The sequence below is a fragment of the Eucyclogobius newberryi genome, unplaced genomic scaffold, assembly GCF_026437365.1.
Source record: "Eucyclogobius newberryi isolate DKJ021-1_F unplaced genomic scaffold, fEucNew1.0.hap1 SCAF_22, whole genome shotgun sequence".
Taxonomy (NCBI): Eukaryota; Metazoa; Chordata; class Actinopteri; order Gobiiformes; family Gobiidae; genus Eucyclogobius; species Eucyclogobius newberryi.
This window is the reverse complement of record NW_027315857.1, coordinates 8,161,174-8,184,756: the sequence shown is the minus strand read 5'-3', so window position 1 is coordinate 8,184,756 and position 23,583 is coordinate 8,161,174. Positions and strand designations below refer to the sequence as shown.

Below are 23,583 nucleotides of genomic sequence, written 5' to 3'. Positions count from 1 at the left end.
GTGTGTGCGATGGAGACGTGATATGTGTGTGTGTGTGTGTGTGTGCGATGGAGACGCGATGTGTGTGTGTGTGTGTGTGTGTGTGTGTGTGCGATGGAGACGTGATGTGTGTGTGTGTGTGTGCGATGGAGACGTGATGTGTGTGTGTGTGTGTGTGTGTGTGTGTGCGATGGAGACGTGATGTGTGTGTGTGTGTGTGTGTGTGTGTGTGTGTGTGCGATGGAGACGTGATGTGTGTGTGTGTGTGTGCGATGGAGACGTGATGTGTGTGTGTGTGTGTGTGTGTGTGTGTGCGATGGAGACGTGATGTGTGTGTGTGTGTGTGTGCGATGGAGACGTGATGTGTGTGTGTGTGTGTGTGTGTGTGCGATGGAGACGTGATGTGTGTGTGTGTGTGTGTGTGTGTGTGTGCGATGGAGACGTGATGTGTGTGTGTGTGTGTGTGTGCGATGGAGACGTGATGTGTGTGTGTGTGTGTGTGTGTGTGCGATGGAGACGTGATGTGTGTGTGTGTGTGTGTGTGCGATGGAGACGTGATGTGTGTGTGTGTGTGTGTGTGTGTGCGATGGAGACGTGATGTGTGTGTGTGTGTGTGTGTGTGCGATGGAGACGTGATGTGTGTGTGTGTGTGTGCGATGGAGACGTGATGTGTGTGTGTGCGATGGAGACGTGATGTGTGTGTGTGTGTGTGCGATGGAGACGTGATGTGTGTGTGTGCGATGGAGACGTGATGTGTGTGTGTGTGTGTGCGATGGAGACGTGATGTGTGTGTGTGTATGTGTGTGCGTGCGTGTGTGTGTGTGTGCGATGGAGACGTGATGTGTGTGTGTGTGTGTGCGTGCGTGCGTGTGTGTGCGATGGAGACGTGATGTGTGTGTGTGTGCGTGCGTGCGTGCGTGCGTGTGCGATGGAGACGTGATGTGTGTGTGTGCGATGGAGACGTGATGTGTGTGTGTGTATGTGTGTGCGTGCGTATGTGTGTGTGTGTGCGATGGAGACGTGATGTGTGTGTGTGCGATGGAGACGTGATGTGTGTGTGTGTGTGTGCGTGCGTGCGTGTGTGTGCGATGGAGACGTGATGTGTGTGTGTGTCTGTGTGTGTGCGATGGAGACGTGATGTGTGTGTTTGCGATGGAGACGTGATGTGTGTGTGTGCGATGGAGACGTGATGTGTGTGTGTGCGATGGAGACGTGATGTGTGTGTGTGCGATGGAGACGTGATGTGTGTGTGTGCGATGGAGACGTGATGTGTGTGTGTGTGTGTGTGCGATGGAGACGTGATGTGTGTGTTTGCGATGGAGACGTGATGTGTGTGTTTGCGATGGAGACGTGATGTGTGTGTGTGCGATGGAGACGTGATGTGTGTGTGTGCGATGGAGACGTGATGTGTGTGTGTGCGATGGAGACGTGATGTGTGTGTGTGCGATGGAGACGTGATGTGTGTGTGTGCGATGGAGACGTGATGTGTGTGTGGGCAGAAGGTCCGTGCCTACAGCAGCCTTTTGACAGCCGGACACTTGCTTTGGATAAACTTCATCTCCAGCTTCTGCTCAAATAAAACAAAACAAGCTTAAATCCGTTCGCATCATTTTTGCAACGACAGAACATGAATCCAAAACACCCTCCTAATTCCCAGTTGTGATCAAATGAATAATAGTAAAGAGATCTAAATGCGTTGTGAACATACTTTTGGACCTAATTCATAAATGAGACTCCAGATCTGTGACGAGGTGAAGGTTCAGTGAAATATGTACATTTTATTCCGCGCTAGATGAAGCAGGAGGCAGATCTGGATGTCCTTACGCCCCGACGGCATCAGTTCACATCCTTCCTATTGAATAGAAAGTTTCAAATCATAAAGATGGAGAAGGTCGTGTTTGACTTTCACTTAACATCTACAGTGACTGGTGGAGCTATGCAAACTGGCTTTGTCAACTTCCAGAAAACAGCACGTAAGCACTGTACTCTTCCGATCGATGCCTGAGACTGAGAGGAATGAGCGTTTGACTTACTGACTGAAGGGCCGCGTCAATACTCAGCACTGGCCCTAAACAAGTCGGAAAACACCTTGGGTTCCAGCATCGTGTCCCATTGATTTCTATTCAGCTCGACGCAGATTTTGCAGCATTTAGACATTGAATTCCCTTTCAGACCGAGTAATTACACAGCCGAGCATTTAATTAAGGAATCACAGCGGTGCGATCTGAATGATCCAGTGACTAAACCACGGCCAAGTTGGCACAGGCTGAGAGTGGGGCAAAGTTGGCATTTGCGGGGTGTTTTCTCAATTTACTGTCTTCAACACTTCGAGCGTTAGAGTTCTATGAGTGATCGGACATTTTCAATATGCTTGAAATACCAATTATTTACTTTTACTTCACTACATCTCAGAGCTGGTATCTGTTCTTTCTACTTCACTCAAATTTTTGAACGTTCTTCTGGTCTAAAGCTTTTTTGTTCAAGTTTGGGCTTTGAACTAACACAAATGTATGGATAAAAAATGACTAGACAATTTGAAAATCCACTTCTGTTGACCAAAAAACAGAATTATTCTTTATCAATGATGATTTTTTCCCCCCTTTTTTTTCCTCCTGTATTTTAACAGTGTTGTTCATTAAAAAAACATGTTTTTTTATTCAAAGTTCCTCATAGACAACCCTTCAAAGAACTTCATTAAACCAACGTCCATCACTTTTTACTCTCAAATTGCACTTGAAACTGTGGATGAGTGCTCCCCATTTCACTCTGCACTGTCCTGTTAAACCAAGCCTACGTACGGACCTTAGAAAAAAATTAAAATAACAATAATCTAATAATAAAAAAATTAAATAACTGTAAATGAAGGAAAACCAAGTCTGAGAGCACATTTAGTCAGCCTTTTATTGTCCTGTGTTGTTGTTTTCTTCTTGTATTAATGTTGTATTAATATAAATGTCTTATTGACTGCCTCGGGACCACAGATGGAAATTAGCATCTTTGCTATAACTTTGTTATAACATATTTACACTGTAATTTACATGTGTTCAATAATATGCACTGTTCCTATCAAATAAACACATACATAAATACATTATCTCTACTTTTACTTGACACAATTTAGTACTTCTCCCACCACTGCACTCGATGTAATACAATTTAAACTTCCAAATGATAAAATCACTCATTTTCATTGTAAGGTTTTTGGTTGGTTCACTGCTATTAATCTAATAAAAATATATTCTGTTTTCTCATAAAACCAGAGATAATAGAACATATTTTGATATTCTGTTATTTCAAAAGGAATGTGTTTGAATGCTCTACTTTCAAACGATGATTATTATTGTGTATTGAAGCTTTGTGATAAACCGCTCCGAGGAACAGCTTGACTTTTTTTTCCCAAAGAGTTACGACCACCAAAGAACATTTTGCAGTCGCGCTTGAATAACCCTCGCACACTCACAATTAAACACGTTAGAGGAATCTTTGAGATGGAAGGAGCCAGGTATTCACGGCTGACCTATTTCCCCTACAAAAAGACGGTCTGATTTTTGCGAGGAGCCGCAGATGTGACTCCTGACTCGTGATTATGTGCAAACAGCGAGGGCGCCTGCTTCGACTTCCCCCCCATCTGCAGTGACATTGAAATTCATACGAGGTCATCCCGGGCTGCTTGTTATGGACTATTAATGAACTTTGAATAGCGGCAGATACAGTGCTTAGATATGCCTTAATCTCCCGGTCTAGATTGCCCTGTCGCATCAAATCAGTGTTGCTTATCTAAAAACAATTACTGCTTCCCTTTTACTTTGTATTGGAAAATTGCCCCAAAACTTCAAAAACGCCATCCAAAAAGGTAGAAAAAACTGTGTGGGGTTTGTTAAGTTTGAACAAATTGAGCAAAAAGTAAATAGTGAGTTAAACTGTGCTTTGATTCACTCCCTAGCAATTTAGGCCATATTCATGTGCATATAACTGATGTAAATAAGAGTGTTTACTTACCATTAGTATTAGTATTATTTAGTCTTATGCTAGCTATTTTTACTTTACTTTATTATTATTTACTTTATTTTATTCTTCTTTTTATTTTATTTATTATTTATTTTCCTCCATTCCCTATTGAGATATGAGAGGAGTTTTGTTAATAAGAGTTTTTTTGTTTTGTTTTGTTAGATTTTTTTGAAACTTCCTATAAGTTATCTGTCCTTTTCCTCTGTATCTACTGCGTTGTAACACCAACATGTCCCCATGTGTTGACAATAAAGGATTATCTTATCTTAACAGCGGGAAGAATAAAAATATATATTGTTTGAACTTGTAGCTCGTCTTTAGTGCAGTGTCCAGGTACAGGTGGTCCATCTGCAGCAGCACCTGTGTCACTGTGAGCAAGTGTGTCGGCACGGCAACACCATTTGTTCACAATCAGGAGCTACACTTACGATGACTGCATTATAATAACTATGGCTGTGATTTTTATCGGAACTTTTAGGGTGACGGTGCGGAGGTGAGATTGTGTGAAATTGTTTGGGGTTTTCAGGTCGGTTTTAAAAGACAAAGAGAGTGAATCTTTTTTTTAAATGTTCGTGCTTTTAAATATAAATGTTGTTTTTCTTTGCTAAATGTCTTTGAAGTGTTTTAAAATGTGTGTGCTGTTATAGCTTTCGATCTCAATGGTTTCTCACATGGTTTAATAAAGGTTAATTAATAAATAAAGTCATAAATAATACATAGACATTGTGTATTCAAACAATTTATATAAAGTATTGTCAATAAAAGTTTGATTATTTATTAGGAACAGGTCAAGATCTCGTCCTGCAAGATGCTGTGAGATTTAATAAATTGCCAGATAATTGAGCACATGTTCTTTTTAATCCAAATTATGCTTCTCCGAGTATTTGTATAACACATGGTATTAATAAGATAGTTTCCAAAGTTCTGCCGATAATTGTAATATAAATATGTATTAGCAAAAAAATAACTAGAACTAGGCCTAATAAAATAAAAAAACACAATTCAAACAAATAAAAATGATCTTGTGAGATTGTGAGAGCTCTGTTTTAGTTTTGATTGACAGCATAAAAAAGGGTAAATTACACTGGTAAACTGAAAAAGTAGTGCTCCAATTACAGCAAAAAATCTACAAATAATGAAAACATTTAGAGGCCAAAATTGTGAACTGAAACACACCATTAAAAAAATAATTGTCTCTTGTCCCAACAATCTTATTACTTTTAATTAAATGGTTTTGCTTTAACATATACATTCTAAGTCTGTAAAAAGGAGAACAAAATGTGTATTGTGTCAGAAGTCCAAATATCATCATTGCAGGATTTGCCATTTCTCTTCTTATGAATTTGACCATTACAGTTTGCATCATTACTTGCACTATTGGCTCCATATTTGCACTATTTATCCCTTTTTATTGGGATTGGGAGATTAGAAGTGTTAACTGGTTCATACTTCCGTGTAGCATGTTTTTAGATCATGAAAACTGCCATGGTAACAGCCTGAAAGGGTCAGAAGCATAACATAAATCCACAATCTCCTAGTTTAGCAATAATATGAAATAAGGTAATAATATTCGCCCTCAGAACATTGCTGGTTCATATCTAAAAAAGTGGATTTTCTCTGAAGGTGAACTTTGACATTCTAAAGTACGACTACAGATGTTAATCAAAGTCAGAACTTAATCCCAGGTCTGATGATAAGATGGCGTGTTTAACCGGCTTGTATTTTTAGCGGGGGGCTCGATCAGGTGAAATGAAGAGGAACTGATTGCTGCTGGTGATTGTGCTGATTACATTTTAAATTTAAAACTTTCTCTCGCTCGTACGGGCCCACGAACAGACAATGATAAAGTGAGGTGGGTAAATGCCCCAAAAAAAGGAAAAACCGAGGCGTCTGTAATCTTTGACAGGCGAAATGAACGGTGCAGATTTGAGTGAGCAAACCTTAAAAAAGTATATTCAATTATGAGACATTAGAAGACATTTTGCATAGAAATCTGTCAACCTTTGTGAAATATGAGTGAACTATTGCAAACTATTGTACCTGGAGGTGTGAAACGGTGGGTGAAAGGTTCCTGAGTGGATTCCTGGGCCTTTCTGTGCGATGTTTGCATGTTCTTCTTGTGTTTGTGTGGGTTTCATACTCTGGGCTCTCTCCGCAACCTAAAACATGAAGTGTAATCCTCCAGATCCTAGCTCAAGTTCTGGAGATGGGTGCGGCTGTCCAAAAGTATGCCGTATTTAACTTTGAAATGTACTTTCGAAATTGTATTTTTTCACCTTTAGATTGAAAAGGGCTGGATGGAAGTATGGGTGTTGAAACATCTAGATTTAGATAAAATATAGTCCAGAAGAATACGTTTGAAACCTTTTCTTTGTGGACTCCTGGAAGAATGAGGAGTTATGCAAGTCTGTCTGTCACAATACCGTATTTTCCAGACTATAAGTTGCACCGGAGTATAAGTCACATCAGCAAAAAAATGCATTATAGAGAAGAAAAAAACATGAAATTCGGTTACAAGTGTGAAAATAACAAACAATATCACATATAAGTCGCTCCGGAGTATAAGTATAAGTATAGTATAAGTATAAATATAAGTATAAGTAACACCCCGGCCAAAACTATGAAAAAAGGTGTGACTTACAGTCCGGAAAATACGGTAATTAATAGATCAACTTATTGCTTGATAAATAATAGCAAGGTACAATATTTTTGCCACTCAATATTTATTGTGTAGCTGTTGCAAGTTGAATAAGTGACTTTTACGTCTAATTATAGTCACTAAACAAGTTCCTATGCTTGACATTCTTGTTATTCATTGACTGCAGCTAACAATATTTCACATTTCGAAAAGGAGTTTAATGCTATTTTCAGGTTTTTGTGTTATTTTGTCAGCAGTATACAGTTGTTTCACTATTACATATATGTATTTACATGCACCTTTTCATATCCAAAACTTGTCCTTGTACCATCCATTAGCAAAGGTAAACTCGGGCTACATGAAACTTGTACTTCCTCTAAATCTCCCGTGTCTCTAACTTTGTATACCCATAATCCTTTTCTCCCTCGCCCGAACCCCATTCCGTTGTCAGTACACTATAACATAACTGCGTATTGTTCCCACCAGATGCCAAAGCGGGACAAAAAAAACCTGCATTATTGTATCTGCAATATAGCCATTTTCCCATTACTGTGTTTATGTATCACCGCGGCGGCATTAATCATCAACACGCTTTCAAAGTTTAATAAAACAATCGTGTTCGGTGGGAGGGAGAGTTCAGTATGCCTGACCTTCTCTCACACCGGCTGTGGGCTGAATTCACAACGACTCCGGTCGCTGTGGCAATTTCCCCCCCCGTCCTAGTCAAAACATTATGGATGCTTGTGGTACAGCTGTCGGATCAATGACGTTTGAAAATGTAAGATGAAAAGACATTTGCATGAGATATTCGGCGCGGGCTGGGGCATTAGCATAAGGGGGGAGGGGGTGGCGGTTTGTCCTCTCCGGGAGATGACAGATTACGCCGTGTAGGAGCATATGTACAAGCTGGCACCCAAAACGGATTTTTTTTAGAAATGTCAAAGTGGTGCGTTTGAGAAGAAACGCAGCGGTTGTCTGGGGAGGCTTTTTAAACGTGCAAAAGATACGTTTGACACTAATATACATTTTTAGGTGAGTGAGAAAAATTAAATGTTGACCCTAAAAATGACACAGTTTTTATTTGAATATTTTATGATCTAATATTAGAAATAGAAATAATCACAAATTTAATATTATTTATTTGTTCAAATGTATGGCCTCATTTAACATTACACAGTTCGATAGAAAAAGGTGAAATCATTTATTTATTTTATTTATTTATGGTAAATTGTGTTGTTTCTGACAAAAATAATGACATTTAGTTTGTGAAATTAAGCAACATAAACTAACTTTAAGATATTTTATGTTGATCCAAAGCTATTTTAAGTTGTTTCTTTAACACGACATATTTAAAAGGGAAAAAGCGACATTGCTGAATTGCCGAAAGACGATATTTATACATTGTTGATGAGTCCATGAATACTGATATACGTATTTAAATTTCATTTTACAATCAATCTTATTTTGAAGAATAAAGGCAAACTATAAGCACTTTCAGGTCAGACTACCGACCAAAAATCATTGGCTCCGATTATACAATTGCAATTAGAGAAGTCGACTAATCAACTACTAAATATCATGAATTAAATCCTATTATTTTGAAGTAACAGTATTCATGAGTGCAGTTTTTGGCAATCGCCTCAGTTTATCTTGCAGTGGGAAAAAAAAGTGTATCCTTTTCTATCCAAACCAAACCAATACAAAGAATGTAGTACAGTATAATATACATACCGGTGTGTATGTATATACCAACATGAATCTCAATCATTTTGCTTTCGGACTGCATTATTCAGTCACACAGACGCTTTTTCTAACATAATACCCGATGCAGGTTCACCATCAATCATGAACTCACATACACCACAGAGACTATGAACCCTGGCAACATCATTTCCTCGTTCAAAGCCGCTCCGCCCGTACAGTAGTGTCTTTTTTTTCTTTTGTGCAGCGGTGTGGGGAAGGGCGGAGGTACAGTGTGATCTCAGAACAAACATGTTTCACGCTGTAGATTAATAACGCCAGACTTCAGTTGGGTTTCACGGGCTGAGGTATGAGAGTGGGCGGACGACATGGCTTTGGAGTGAAGTTTCAACACACATAACAATACTGTTGTGTTAGTCTTAATGGAAGCCTTTCTTACGCCTGCTGGAGAACCATAAGATCATAGGAAATAGTGTTGTTTCAAAAGTGTATACAGAATTCAGTAGTCTGCTAATCATGCCATACTGTACATATACCGTGTTTTCCGGACTATAAATCGCACCTTTTTTCATAGTTTTGGCCAGGGTGCGACTTATACTTATATTTATACTTATATACTTATACTCCGGAGCGACTTATATGTGATATTATTTGTTATTTTCACACTTGCAAACGTATTTCATACTCCAGTGCCACTTATATATGTTTTTTCTTCTCTATTATACATTTTTTGGCTGGTGCGACTTATAGTCCGGAAAATACGGTATTTATTTTTTGTGTGTGTGTGAACAAGTGTTAAAGATGGAAGAAGATAACTTGGCAAACGATGGGTGAAGTTACGGTACGGTACTTTTCTCACATCGAGCATACAAGCATTTTCTTTCACGCTTAAAAATCGGAACTGAATAAAATCATGGAGTATTATTAGTATTATTATATTGTTTTATTTTGGGAGAGTGTCTGATATTTTCCGGTGGAATTGTTTTAGCATTATACGTAATTTGAGATTTTTGTATTATTTTTTGTGTGTTCCACAGTACAGCATTAAAATTATCCATCTCCATGGAAACAAGAAGAAATCAAGTCAGATCTGTGGAGAGAAACCCCTGGCCCGCTCACCGTAAGAATGAAGGTCTTTGAAATAATTTATTTTGACAATAAAAATACTTCATTAAATGCCAAACGTTCGATATCATACTGTCATTCCAGCCATATTAATAACAATAGCAAGTGGCCAAACCCCCACAAAAAGTGACATAGTGTAGCTTTAATGTGTTTGGTTGTGTAATATGTTGCGTATGTTCTATTGAGAGTATTTTTGCATTCTGTCAGCGTTCCAAGCGTATTCTTGTACTGTACTTTCTGATGTTTTCAAAGTCCTTAGGGAGGCCTACCTTGAGGTGTGAGGTGTGCAAGTCATGGATCATCCTCTCTCCTGAGACCTACGACACAAAGAGTGGAGGAGGGAGGAGAAAGAAAGGCTGTCAGTTATCATTAGAAACAGTGCAATTACAGAGTAGCCTCATTGACGATGATTGATCAATGAGGAACTTCCCTAACGAAGACGAGAATCCAAGGGGCTCTGGGGACAAATCTGTAAAGAACTTGTTGGGAAAAGTGTTGGGGAAAAAGTGTTCCTGAATGACCCGAGAGTCAAGAGGTTAAGGCAGGGGTGTCCAAACTTTTTTCACCAAGGGCCACATTTTGAAACTTAAATGGAGCAGAGGGCCACAAACAACCTGACAATGTTGAATTTGAAAGTGAATACTGAAAGATTTAGCATTTGGCATTGTTCGATGAGCATCCACACCTTTAATAATACTTGGGACATTAATAATAGGTTGTTATCACATAAAATGCTTGAATTCTTCCAATTTTATAGTGAAAAATACTACTTTTTGTTGTTTGGAACAACTTAGCAGGAAGCCGGAGGGCCAACAAAAATGGTATGCAGGCCGCATTTGGCCCCCGGGCCGTAGTTTGGACATGCCTGGGTTAAGGTTTCTGAAGTACAAGATGGACTATAAGAAGAAGAACATAACATACTGTTCATGGGCTTCAGAGTGGTGAAAATCAAGCACCGTTGCCATATCAAGACAAATATTTGATCTTTTGAATGTACTCAAAATGTGTCCAAACATTTTTTATCACATTTTATAGTTGAAAATTTGCGATAACGATATACCGCATTTTCCGGACTATAAGTTGCACTGGAGTATAAGTCGCACCAGCCAAAAAATTCATAATAGAGAAGAAAAAAACATATATAAGTCGCACTGGAGTGTGAAATGCGGTTGCAAGTGTGAAAATAACAAATAATATCACATGTAAGTCCGTAAGAAAGTCATAAGTATATAAGTATAAATATAAGTTGCACCCCGGCCAAATCTATGAAAAAAGATGCAACTTATAGTCCGGAAAATGCGATAATTGATGATAAAACTGACGCTACACATAATACTTAAAACATGCAGTTTAATTTGTTCCTTTTTTGAATTTGCACCATTTCTTTTCTATTTAACAAGAAGCTTTTTCTGATATTCATTGAAGCTATATCTTCACACCAATAGTGCATAAATGTATAAGCCAACAAATTGTGACATTTTATAAGTAGTCTAAAATGCAACATCTGTCTTCTCTTTTAAGTTCAATACTCAATCAACTTTCACAGTATGAACATCATTTCAATATTCTGTCTCCTCACCTCAGGCTTTGAGACACATTTTCCCACAAGTGCTCTTTTAAACTTCTCAAATTATATTCTTCTTTTGATTCAAATATACAAACTTGCGCTTTAATTTATTGTTTTTTCCAAAGCGTTCGATCTAGTAGTTCATTATCTTCTCCTTGTTAAATTATTTTTGACTAAACAATCTGTGCGCTGGTTTAATTCCTATCTTCACCATAGACATCGATGTGTTTCCTATTAGGGAGTGTCTGCAGTGCCGTGGCGTGCGGCCGAAACTGCCATGTTATTTTTGTGCCGGCCGCGCGTCGCGGCTCCTGAAACTGCGCTGCTATTTAACCGCGTTTTAGCGCCGTTTTAGACCGCGCCGGGTTAGGGTTAGGGTTAGCCATGAGGCTATAACGGGCTATAAGGGAAATGCCGCGGTCCCTGAAACTGCGTGGCAATTTGACCGCGCCGCGCCTCTCCAGCCACGGCCTTCCTATTAACGTTGCACCTCTGATTTTAAAATCTTTGTTTAACAGTAACAAACGTTTACTCAATGTGAATAAATCCTACCCCATGCAATTTAATTATAAAAATAATCTTGAATTTTGCAATTTTTTCATGAGTTATAGTGATGGAACTCCAACGGTAAAAGTTGATCAATTTAATTAATTTGGCCAACTTAATTTAAAGCGCACATGGTTTCAGTTAATAGTTATAAAGAACATTTCATATCTTCTGAGGACATTCATGTATGAATTGATTTACTTTACAAATTAGAAAAGTAATTGTTTCACAGTTGCTTTTGCCGATACTTGATTATGCAGACACAATCCATCACACACAGCATTGACCATTAGATGTGCTTCATAACAGTGCAAGCAGGATTGTATTAAGCCAGGGGTGTCCAAACTTTTTTCACCAAGGGCCGCATTTTGACACTTAAACGGGGCAGAGCGCCACAAACAACTTGACAATGTCGAATTTGTTGAATGACAAAGTGAATCATTAGACATTTTGCATTTGACGTAATTGCGATGAGCCTCCACACCTTGAATTAGACCTAGAATATTAATATTAGGTTTGTATAACATCAATATGCCTGAATTTTCCCAATTTCACAGTAAAAAGTACTACCTTTTGTTGTTTGGGCTGACATAGCAGGAAGCTGGAGGGCCAACAAAAATTGGTCTGAGGGCCGCATTTGGCCCCCGGGCCCTAGTTTGGACATGCCTGTACTAAGCTGTCCCTATAGAACGCACCATTGTCAAATATATACTTCACTGAACTGTCTTTCTCTCACAGCCAGAAGGAAGTTACATTTTCTCTAATTTGTGTTTAAACAGTTCTTGATTCCAATCCGATCAATTTCATTTCTCAATTTAAGGTGTCAGTTTTTAAACACCTACAAACGCTTTGCTTCTGTCTCTAAAGAAACATCTCATAGTCATTAGACATGTTGTTTTCAAGCCTATGCCACTTTGTGTACTAAATGCTAAATGGAACTATGAGGTTGCTTAACTACCACAGTTTGTGTGTTAGAATGAATGCTGATGTCATGTTGTGTGTTTGTTGTTGTCATGACAAACTAAAACACAATTTAAGAAAAGGAGAAATTTTCTCCTTTTCTTAAATTGTGTTTTAGTTTGTCGAGGACCTCCTAGCAAACGAGATGCGAAACAAATAAATACTCTATCCTGTTTTGGGTAAAAAGGACCTTCACTTCCCACTTGTTAAGGAATGTTGTTTTATTTTGTGATAATCGTTATTAATTCTATAGGTTTTATGTTTCATGCTTTGTGCAACACAGCAAAGGTGTGAGCCCTGCTGCACTGACTGTGACTCCTTTAACGTGACATGGACCGTGAGTGACAAAATCTTAACTCGGTGACAGTAAACAGTGAAAATAGTTAATTAAATGAGCGGGAGAGTCAGACAGTGCGCTCGCTCTGCATTGAGCTGATAACACGTGTCGCTGTGCAGAGAAAACACCAGCTACGCAGAACAGTCGTCACACCGACACGAGAAGACTCCTCTCACTGCACAAAGTGAGCTACTGTTCTTCTTTGGTTTGATCAAGAGCTAATATAAGATGATCCTCACTACACTGGGCCCGGTTAGCGTCCCGTGTCGTAGGGCTCCTCTCTGGTGTCGTAGGGCTCCTCTCTCGTGTTGTAGGGCTGGTCTCGTGTCGTAGGGCTCCTCTCTCGTGTCGTAGGGCTGGCCTCTCGTGTCGTAGGGCTGGTCTCTCGTGTCGTAGGGCTGGTCTCTCGTGTCGTAGGGCTGGTCTCTCGTGTCGTAGGGCTGGTCTCTCGTGTCGTAGGGCTCCTCTCTCGTGTCGTAGGGCTGGTCTCTCGTGTCGTAGGGCTGGTCTCTCGTGTCGTAGGGCTCCTGTCTCGTGTCGTAGGGCTGGTCTCTCGTGTCGTAGGGCTCCTCTCTCGTGTCGTAGGGCTCCTGTCTCGTGTCGTAGGGCTGGTCTCTCGTGTCGTAGGGCTGGTCTCTCGTGTCATAGGGCTCCTCTCTCGTGTCGTAGGGCTCCTGTCTCGTGTCGTAGGGCTCCTGTCTCGTGTCGTAGGGCTGGTCTCTCGTGTCGTAGGGCTGGTCTCTCGTGTCATAGGGCTCCTCTCTCGTGTCGTAGGGCTCCTGTCTCGTGTCGTAGGGCTCCTCTCTGGTGTCGTAGGGCTCCTCTCTCGTGTCGTAGGGCTGGTCTCTCGTGTCGTAGGGCTCCTCTCTCGTGTCGTAGGGCTCCTCTCTGGTGTCGTAGGGCTCCTGTCTCGTGTCATAGGGCTCCTGTCTCGTGTCGTAGGGCTCCTCTCTGGTGTCGTAGGGCTCCTGTCTCGTGTCGTAGGGCTGGTACGCTGCACTCATTGACGTATCAGCACCGTGCACACACTCGGGCAGCAGACTGAGCCCCTCAGAGCAGAGTTTGACAGCTGCTTCTGAAGCGACTCATTCAACTTGTGCCCACCACAGCTTTGGGCTCTTTCCCCCAGGAACAGAGGGTTAACATGACATGTGCACTTTGACAGCGGAGGAGCCGTGTGCCTCGTACATGCTCCAGCACTGCCCTTTGCAGCCGCTCTGTTGTGGCTCTCGTTCTGTCCTTTAGGAGCCGCATGCGCAAAACGTTGTTATGACTTCATTCTGTCCAAAGCTGCAGTGCAATGGACCGACATTACAGCGCTGTGTCCACAAAGACAATGTGGTGGGACATTCAGAGGCATGGGCTTTTCAAAATGACACCTGAAGCCAAAAGCTTTGCTAACCTCTGGTATACAGTAGATCAGGCATGTCCAAACTAGGGCCCGGGCCCTCTAGCTTCCTGTAAAGTCAGTCCAAACAAGAAAAAGTAGTACATTTTGCTGAAAAATTTGACAAATTAAAGCATTTTGATGTTATACCAGCATAATATTAATTTTCCCAGTCTTATTAAAAGGTGTGGAGGCTCATCGAAACTATGTCAAATGCAAAATTTAGAATGATTAACTTTCATTCAACAAATTCAAGATTTTTTCAATTCAAGAAGTTTCAAAATGCGGCCCTCTGTGAAAAAAGTTTGGACACCCCTGCAGTAGATGGAGAGAGCTTGCCTTTCCTTAAATTCCCATGACTATGATGACCAATTCTATGGTATTCCCAAGTAGGAAATGGTCCGCCAGGTTCCAAACACTGCAGCATATATTGCCATTATTTTGTGTCAGTTCTAACATTTGAAAAACAAAAGAGCAATTCAAACAGCCTGTCACACTTTTCCCAGTTAATCAAAACACACAGAGCTATCTTCAAGACGATCTAGTGATTGTTTGACTTGACGTCTGCTGACATTTGGTGTTGCTGTATTAACAAAAGGCGTTTTCATTCCCCAAACGTGTCAGGCTAGTTTCCTTTTGGCACTTTTTACTTTGTTAGACCAAACAGCGGTGATCTCAAGGGCCACTTCAACATGACTGCCTCAGCTGGACTGTCGAGTGCAGCCTCATTGTTAATACAGCACCAATGAGGAAATCAGGCCCTGGAGGCAATCGCTTCATATGCCACTGTGTTGAAATTCACTTTCTGATTTCACCCTGTAATGGTCGTGTGAAAAATGCGCTCTGCCTCGTGGGCTGATCCGACAGAAGGACGGACATATTTGCTTTCTGCTCCTTTCATGCCGCGTACACAGGTGAGAGCAGCAGCCAAAAAAAAAAAAGCCTACAAGCGACGCATCTGACTGGTGTCATGGCGCTGCGCTCTTTCAGCTCCAGTTTTCTACAGCTCGTTGCATGAATTTCAAATATTATTTCTTGGGCTGCAATGGCTAAATGAGGAATTGTAACTACCGTATTTTCCGGACTAGTTTTAGCTGGGGTTATACTTGTAGGATATGCAGATGTCCTCCCCCTGTTGCCATGGTGACAGGAATGCGGGCTAGGTGTTATCTACTGCCCGTGTGGAGTTTTACGGCCCTCAGAAGAAAGAGGACGTGATAGCGACAACAGAGACGCTCTGAACTTTGAAAATAACTCTTCATCAAATGACTCCTTTTGGATTACAGAGAGTAACGATCTCTCCAAGACAAACGCTAAAATGCTGAAAGACTATGCGGCTTTAGTGGTTTTAACAAACAATCATCAGATTGCAAAAATGTGTGTCCACCAGATGACTTTACGTGTACATATTGTGTCATTGTGTTTAACATGTCATTTTAACTGTTTCATAACTTGTTTTGTGGACAATTTTACCTTTTTGTGTAACTCTTGTGGCCTAAAGCCAGATCTCGTCTCCTTATCAGCTCTGACCCCAGCGTGCATGCTGATTGGCTGAAGCCACGGCGCCAAAACCCCCGCGGGGAAAGACAAAAGGAAAGAGCAGAGAGTTACAGACCAGTACCATCCGAGCTCCAGAGCGAGTTCCATCCGAGTTTCTTTCGAAGCTCGACCCTCCATCCAGGGTCCCACCAGCAAGGTCCATGAGGCCTTGGGAGCAGGCCTCGGGCCTAGTTAGCGTGAGCGATGCTACGCTACGGGACAAAGACTTTTCCAAGAGAAGCTAATGTTCCCTCCCGGAACTAAGAAACCTGTGCCCGTTTTTAAAAACGTGATTGATGCTGCATCACGCAAAATCAAGCAAGGACCTTTTGCAACTTTTTCAAGTCCACAGCCTTTTAGACCAGCCACATCGGTGGAGCAGCACGACGGCCTTTTCATTCAGGAACGCCTCAGAGCCAAGGAGAACGCCTCAGAGCCAAGGAGAACGCAGATCGCAGAACCGATCCAGTCCTTCTTTGGCCAGACAACGTCAGAGCCGAACTCCAGAGCAGGCCCTTGGACCCCACGCAGGCCCTTGGACCCCACGCAGGCCCTTGGACCCCACGCAGGCCTTTGGACCCCACACAGGCCTTTGGACCCCAAGCAGGCCCTTGGACCCCAAGCAGGCCCGTCTCCTCAGGATCACAGCTTCTGGTTCCGTTCGTATGAATGCACCTCACAGGCTGGCTGAATTTCATCTTAGAGTTAACTCTTGCACACACCTAGATAGATCTAGAACCATCATGTCTAGTGTTTTCCATCTGTTATCGACTCATTTGCATATTCCTGATTCATATTTATCTGTTTAATTCTTTGGTCATTAAATCTTCATAACCCACATTTGGTTAAGTGTTCCTTCATTTCCAGAAAAGGGGTCAATGTCACGGTTACGTTCTCAAACCTTTAGATCAACGAGCAAATTAATTTCTAATTAATTAATTAATCTAGATATCTGATTTTAGAGTTGTTAAATTGCCGATTATCCGGCTGGTGCCCCATTCTTCTCTTAAAAATACGATTCAAACTTACCCACACTTGGGCAGTGTGTCATGTTTGAATTCTTGAGCAATTCTTTAATCAATATCAAACCTGAATGCCCCGCCCCCTTTACAAGTGGGTGGACATTCATAACCTTACAGTACTTGTACTAGTATGTTACCCTACATACTTATATTTATACTTTTACTTATAGAGGTACATAGTCAGTATATAATCTGAGAGACCTTTATCAGTGGAAATGAGTGCATCGTTTGTGTTTTGGTTATTCTAAAAAGCCAGATTTTCTCTAGTTGAGCCAAAGAAACAACACTATATTCCCTTCTTTACTGTTGGAAGTGGTCCAAACTGGGACAATGTCTTGTCAAATCAATGGTTTTGGATACTTCTGCTGGGACGCGGGACACAGGGTTCAAAACTGGGACTGTCCCGGGTAAATGGGGACATCCGCTCTTTCACCTCCAGTTTTCTACAGCCTGTTGCATGAATTTCAAATATTATTTCTTGGGCTGCAATGGCTAAATGAAGAATTGTAACTACCGTATTTTCCGGACTATAGTTTTGGCCGGGGTTCAACTTATACTTATATTTATACTTTTACTTATATACTTATACTCCAGAGTGACGTATATGTGATATTATTTGTTATTTTCACACTTGCAACCGCATTTCATACTCCAGTGCAACTTATATATGTTTTTTTTCTTCTCTATTATGCATTTTATGGCTGTTGCGACTTATAGTCCAGTGCGACTTATAGTCCGGAAAATACGGTAAGCAATCAATGAAATTCCATACTATTTTCTAGTACAGGTAGTGAGAGAGTGGATAGAGACATTCGGCAAATGGTCGAGGCTGGGAATTGAACCCACGACGGCAGCAACGCCTTAAACTACTGCATCCCCAGGCATGTACTAAATATAGTACACATTTTAATTAAAAAACTACTTCCTCTTTTTTTTCTCCTTTTTTTTCTTCTTCTTCTTCTTCTTTCTCTTTTTTTTCTATTTTGACAATGTTACTGGACTGTATCTTTATTTACACACAAGTTTTGATTGGTCTGTGTTTATTCTTTCAATAAAAAAAATATAAAAAAAGAAAAAAAGAAAATAAAAATATTCTCTATCAAGAAGCCTTTCGTTGCTATATTTTGTTCTATGCTATTTGTAATATGCATTCTATTTTTGCCGCATATTTTATGATTGTATAAAATGGTTAATATCTTGTTTTTTTGGGACAAGTAACATATACAAACAACAAAACTGCAATAGATGGACCATGACACGCGCATGCTGCTTCCAAAGTCATTATTGACCTTAATCATGTTGAATTGGCCAAAAAATGTCCAAAAAAATCAATCTTTTGACAACTAGGATGAACCTATTCCGCATGTTACAACTCTGACACAAGGAGAACCAAAGGCAGTAGCAATCCAACCTGGACTTACTTCCCGTGCCGCGATCAACTTGAGAACTTTGCCAACTTTCCGACAAAAACAGAAACATTGCTGATGAGTATTGTATATTATACATGCGGCTTATTAACAAGTGCAGCTGGAAGCCACGATTCAGTCTTTCATTCTGTCGACTGTTTTAAATGCTTACTCAACAATGTGCCACTGATTTGGAAAATAATTGACCGTACGAGCGATGCAGTTTTTCTATATCTGAAATCCTCCAAAAATGACTCGCAATGAGCACTGTAACGACACATATTAAGGCTGAATTAAGCATCTTAGAAACCTTTCCTGCCACTCAAACTATGTATAATTTCAAGTTTTAAAGGAGAAAATAATGTCTTTCTTGCAGTAAACTTGAGTCGATGGATTATGATGCTCTTGGTTCCCATAGAAACTGTCACCCACAGGAGGCAAAGTTGGAACACCTCTAAGTGTCTTTATGCTGTGCATGTTATAATAGATTGTACTGGGTGGACATAATTGCCTGTAATTGGTGCTTCACTGGTGTGTAACGCGGAACAGCCAATGACACAATGAAGCCATATTTAAGTATTCAGCAGGAGAGGAGCTTGAGGACATTTACACCCATTCTAAATAGCTACCTTTTAATTTGGCTTCTTAGGAGGGCTTTAGGTTCTTAAGCTGCTGGGGTAGGACTGCAAGAGCCTGCTAAAAAACTTTATATTACAATTTTGAATCTAGCCTCTCAAATCAGAGTGACCAGATTTTCAAATTTAAAAACTGAGACACACCCGGGTTGGGATGGGAAATAATGAGTGTAAAAAAATAAATAAAAGGTAGGTAATTAAGTACATTTGTATGCACTTGGATCATTCATACCAAGTGAGCCGTGAAAGAGGTATATAGTATATAATCTGAGAGACCTTTATCAGTGGAAATGAGTGCATCGTTTGTGTTGTGTTTCTAAAAAGCCAGATTTTCTCTAGTTTAGCCAAAGAAACAACATTATATTCCCTTCTTTACTGTTGGAAGTGGTCCGAACTGGGACAATGTCTTGAATAAAAAACTGGGACAAATCAATGGTTTTGGATACCTCTGGGACTGTCCCGGGCAAACAGGGATGTCTGGTCACCCTATCTCAAATATCAACTTGAACTTCTTTTGTAATTATCTATATATTGTGCTTAATGTCTGGACTTTTAGACTGAAATTTAACAATGTATTAATTGTAATCGATTTGTCAATGAAATTCTCCTGTTATTTACACTCTTATTTACACTCAGGATGTGTAACTAGATTGATCAGATCAGGATCGGGATTTTATAAAATATAAAATTGCCATGGAATAACGTTTACATGCACGCCAGGAAACCGGATAAGTGGCTTAGTCCAATTTACAAATGTATTTTACAAACTACGCTCCCTCTACATGTGGTTTGCTAATATAATGTAAAAGTAAGAACTACCAGAGCGCCAATGTGTGTATTTGTGCTGTGGAGAGCAAATAGCATGAGCAACACGGTTTCTAGCGTGTCTGAATATCGAACGCTCAACGTAAAAGAGATGTCGATGAGATAGCCGTTAGCATTTAGCATTTATAGTAGCAAAGTTTTGGCGCTAAATCACTGAACGTCCGTCGTGGCTCACATAATCAGATCTTTTATGAATGTGTGCACTCAGATGAAGACTGTAATTGCTTGATGTGGCATGAAAATACAAGCATACAATGGACAAACTTGTCAAATGTGCTTACGTCAAACGGCTGCCTTTTCCCAGTGCTCATCTCAAGACATTTCCTGTACCATTTGCTTATATAACCTGCTCTTTTCCACGCCGCAAAGTAAAGACGCAGGTTATATAAGTGAAAGTGAAGTCTTAATTTGTTACTTGACATCTGCTCCAAGCATACAGCGTGACACTTTCTGTGATTTTTCAGATGTGACAGAAGATGCAATTAAAATTTTAATACACTAGAATAATCCCAAGTCCTGTGGCAGTGACACGTTAGTCAAATCCGATTCCATTGATCCCGTTTGTGATGAGCCCAAACTCCTCTCAGCGTCGTCTATTCCATCCAGCTCTCTTCAACTTCACGTGTTTGTGCTGTGTGCTGATGGGTAGGATTTTTCAGGTACTCAGTAATATACGCTATAACATCATTACTTCCCATGTTGTTCATTGTAAGTTACAGTATTGATCTATGATAGTTTTCTAATAGAAACCTGTCCATGGACTTCCTGTTCTAAACTGAAGAACTGATTGGCCCCGCCTCTTCATTGTGACGTTCCACAGGAGCAAGCAGCAGAATTTAATTTATGTGTCTTTTGTTTTCCAAAAAATGCTGTACAAAATGTTTTGAATTCTACATGTATGAATACTCAGGTATGGAGTCCCCTGTCACCTTGGGACATTTGTATAAGAACAGGACCTTGGGACATTTGTCTAAGAACAGGGGACCTTGGGACATTTGTATAAGGACAGGGGACCTTGGGACATTTCAGTAAGAACAGGGGACCTTGGGACAATTGTATAAGGCCAGGGGACCTTGGAACAGTTCTATAAGAACAGGGGACCTTGGGACATTTGTATAAGAACAGGACCTTGGGACATTTGTCTAAGAAAAGGGGACCTTGGGACATTTGTACAAGGACAGGGGGCCATGGGACATTTGTATAAGGACAGGGGACCTTGGGACATTTGTATAAGGCCAGGGGACATTGGGACATTTCAGTAAGAACAGGGGACCTTGGGACAATTGTATAAGGCCAGGGGACCTTGGAACAGTTGTATAAGAACAGGGGACCTTGGGGCATTTGTATAAGGTCAGGGGACCTTGGGACATTTCAGTAAGAACAGGGGACCTTGGGACAATTGTATAAGGCCAGGGGACCTTGGGACATTTGTATAAGGACAGGGGACCTTGGAACAGTTGTATAAGAACAGGGGACCTTGGGGCATGTGTATAAGGAAAGGGGACCTTGGGACATGTGTATAAAGACAGGGGACCTTGGGACATTTGTATAAAGACAGGGGACCTTGGGACATTTGTATAAGGGCAGGGGACCTTGGGACATTTGTACAAGGACAGGGGACCATGGGACATTTGTATAAGGACAGGGGACCTTGGGACATTTCAGTAAGAACAGGGGACCTTGGGACAATTGTATAAGGCCAGGGGACCTTGGAACAGTTCTATAAGAACAGGGGACCTTGGGACATTTGTATAAGAACAGGACCTTGGGACATTTGTCGAAGAACAGGGGACCTTGGGACATTTGTACAAGGACAGGGGGCCATGGGACATTTGTATAAGGACAGGGGACCTTGGGACATTTGTATAAGGCCAGGGGACATTGGGACATTTCAGTAAGAACAGGGGACCTTGGGACAATTGTATAAGGCCAGGGGACCTTGGAACAGTTGTATAAGAACAGGGGACCTTGGGGCATTTGTATAAGGTCAGGGGACCTTGGGACATTTCAGTAAGAACAGGGGACCTTGGGACAATTGTATAAGGCCAGGGGACCTTGGGACATTTGTATAAGGACAGGGGACCTTGGAACAGTTGTATAAGAACAGGGGACCTTGGGGCATGTGTATAAGGACAGGGGACCTTGGGACATGTGTATAAAGACAGGGGACCTTGGGACATTTGTATAAAGACAGGGGACCTTGGGACATTTGTATAAGGGCAGGGGACCTTGGGACATTTGTACAAGGACAGGGGACCATGGGACATTTGTACAAGGACAGGGGACCTTGGGACATTTGTATAAGGACAGGGGACCTTGGGACATTTCAGTAAGAACAGGGGACCTTGGGACAATTGTATAAGGCCAGGGGACCTTGGAACAGTTCTATAAGAACAGGGGACCTTGGGACATTTGTATAGGAACAGGACCTTGGGACATTTGTCGAAGAACAGGGGACCTTGGGACATTTGTACAAGGACAGGGGACCATGGGACATTTGTATAAGGACAGGGGACCTTGGGACATTTGTATAAGGCCAGGGGACCTTGGGACATTTGTATAAGGACAGGGGACCTTGGGACATTTCAGTAAGAACAGGGGACCTTGGGACAATTGTATAAGGCCAGGGGACCTTGGAACAGTTCTATAAGAACAGGGGACCTTGGGACATTTGTATAGGAACAGGACCTTGGGACATTTGTCGAAGAACAGGGGACCTTGGGACATTTGTACAAGGACAGGGGACCATGGGACATTTGTATAAGGACAGGGGACCTTGGGACATTTGTATAAGGCCAGGGGACCTTGGGACATTTGTATAAGGACAGGGGATGTTGGGACATTGCAGAGTCCCCATGAACATTGTTTGTCTGTTCTCACTGTCGCCCTTCGAGAAAACCACAGTTGTGAATTCGGGCGTAACAAAAATAAATAGAATTGAAATATGAACTGAGTATAAATGATTTGAATAGTAAGAACGTGGGTGGGGACAGGGGGGAGGTGAACACTCAAGCCTAAAATGCTGGACAATACATGATTACTGTGACATGCAAGAATCCACCAAAATACAACTTTGAGTACACTTATGAGGGGAAATCATAACACAGTCATTCACTCCTCAAAGTAAATGTTGCATAATAAATCTTCTTAAAAAGTGCTTGGGTGAGGGAAACGATATTGCGAGGTGGACGATTCTGGTAAGACTTAAAAAATAAAACTAGGAATGCCGGTGATCGCGTTAATGCGCTGAATTACTTTGATGATATTCTGCTGCAGAGATGCTGAAAAGTTCAAAAGACAGTCGGACGGTCCGATGAAGGTGGCGACGGGGCTCATGAAGTTAGCAACAATGAAGTCCAAGTTGAGCAAAAAATAATTGGGCAAATGAAGTAGCAATTTGCTTTTGAGTTGGTGATAGGGCATTCTGGTGCGAGACGTTTCAACAGTGGCAATTGGGTCAAGGGGAGATCTTTTCAAAGACGCTATGCTATCTCTGCAACGGTCACACGCTAGTCAAATCCAATCCGTCTGATACCTGCGGACGCAACCAAGACCGGCGAAAAACAGCCGTCAGTTCCATTTAGCTCCAACCTAACAATGTGCACGGCCTATTATCAATTGACCCTTTTTGTTCCTTTGAATTAAACTTTTTCTCCGTCTCTGTCTCTCCAGCCATCTCTCCGTAACATTAAGTGACGGAGCGAATTTAATGAGTTGACGCTAACTGCCGAAGAGAACAACCATTTGGCCAGCGGTTCTGCTCGCCTCAGCACTTAGCGGCGTTCGCTTAAACGTTCGCCTCTCACCCGGAATGGCCCACGAGAGGGACGCTCGTGGGCCGGGGGTGCGAACGAGCCGGAGTCCTGGAGGAATCGCCCGGTCATTCATCACATTAATGAGTCATGTCA

General features: G+C 41.4%; 1 protein-coding gene across 11 annotated transcripts in view; it reads right to left on the bottom strand.

The window, feature by feature from the left end:
- Positions 1-23,583, bottom strand: part of LOC140371470 (receptor-type tyrosine-protein phosphatase delta-like) — a 517,665-nt gene that overhangs the window by 222,518 nt on the left and 271,564 nt on the right. For all 11 annotated transcript variants that reach the window (XM_072458636.1, XM_072458627.1, XM_072458628.1 and 8 more), the window contains exon 7: positions 9,721-9,768. The gene's annotated coding sequence lies outside the window, so the exon portion shown is untranslated. The remainder of the gene's footprint in view (positions 1-9,720; positions 9,769-23,583) is intronic.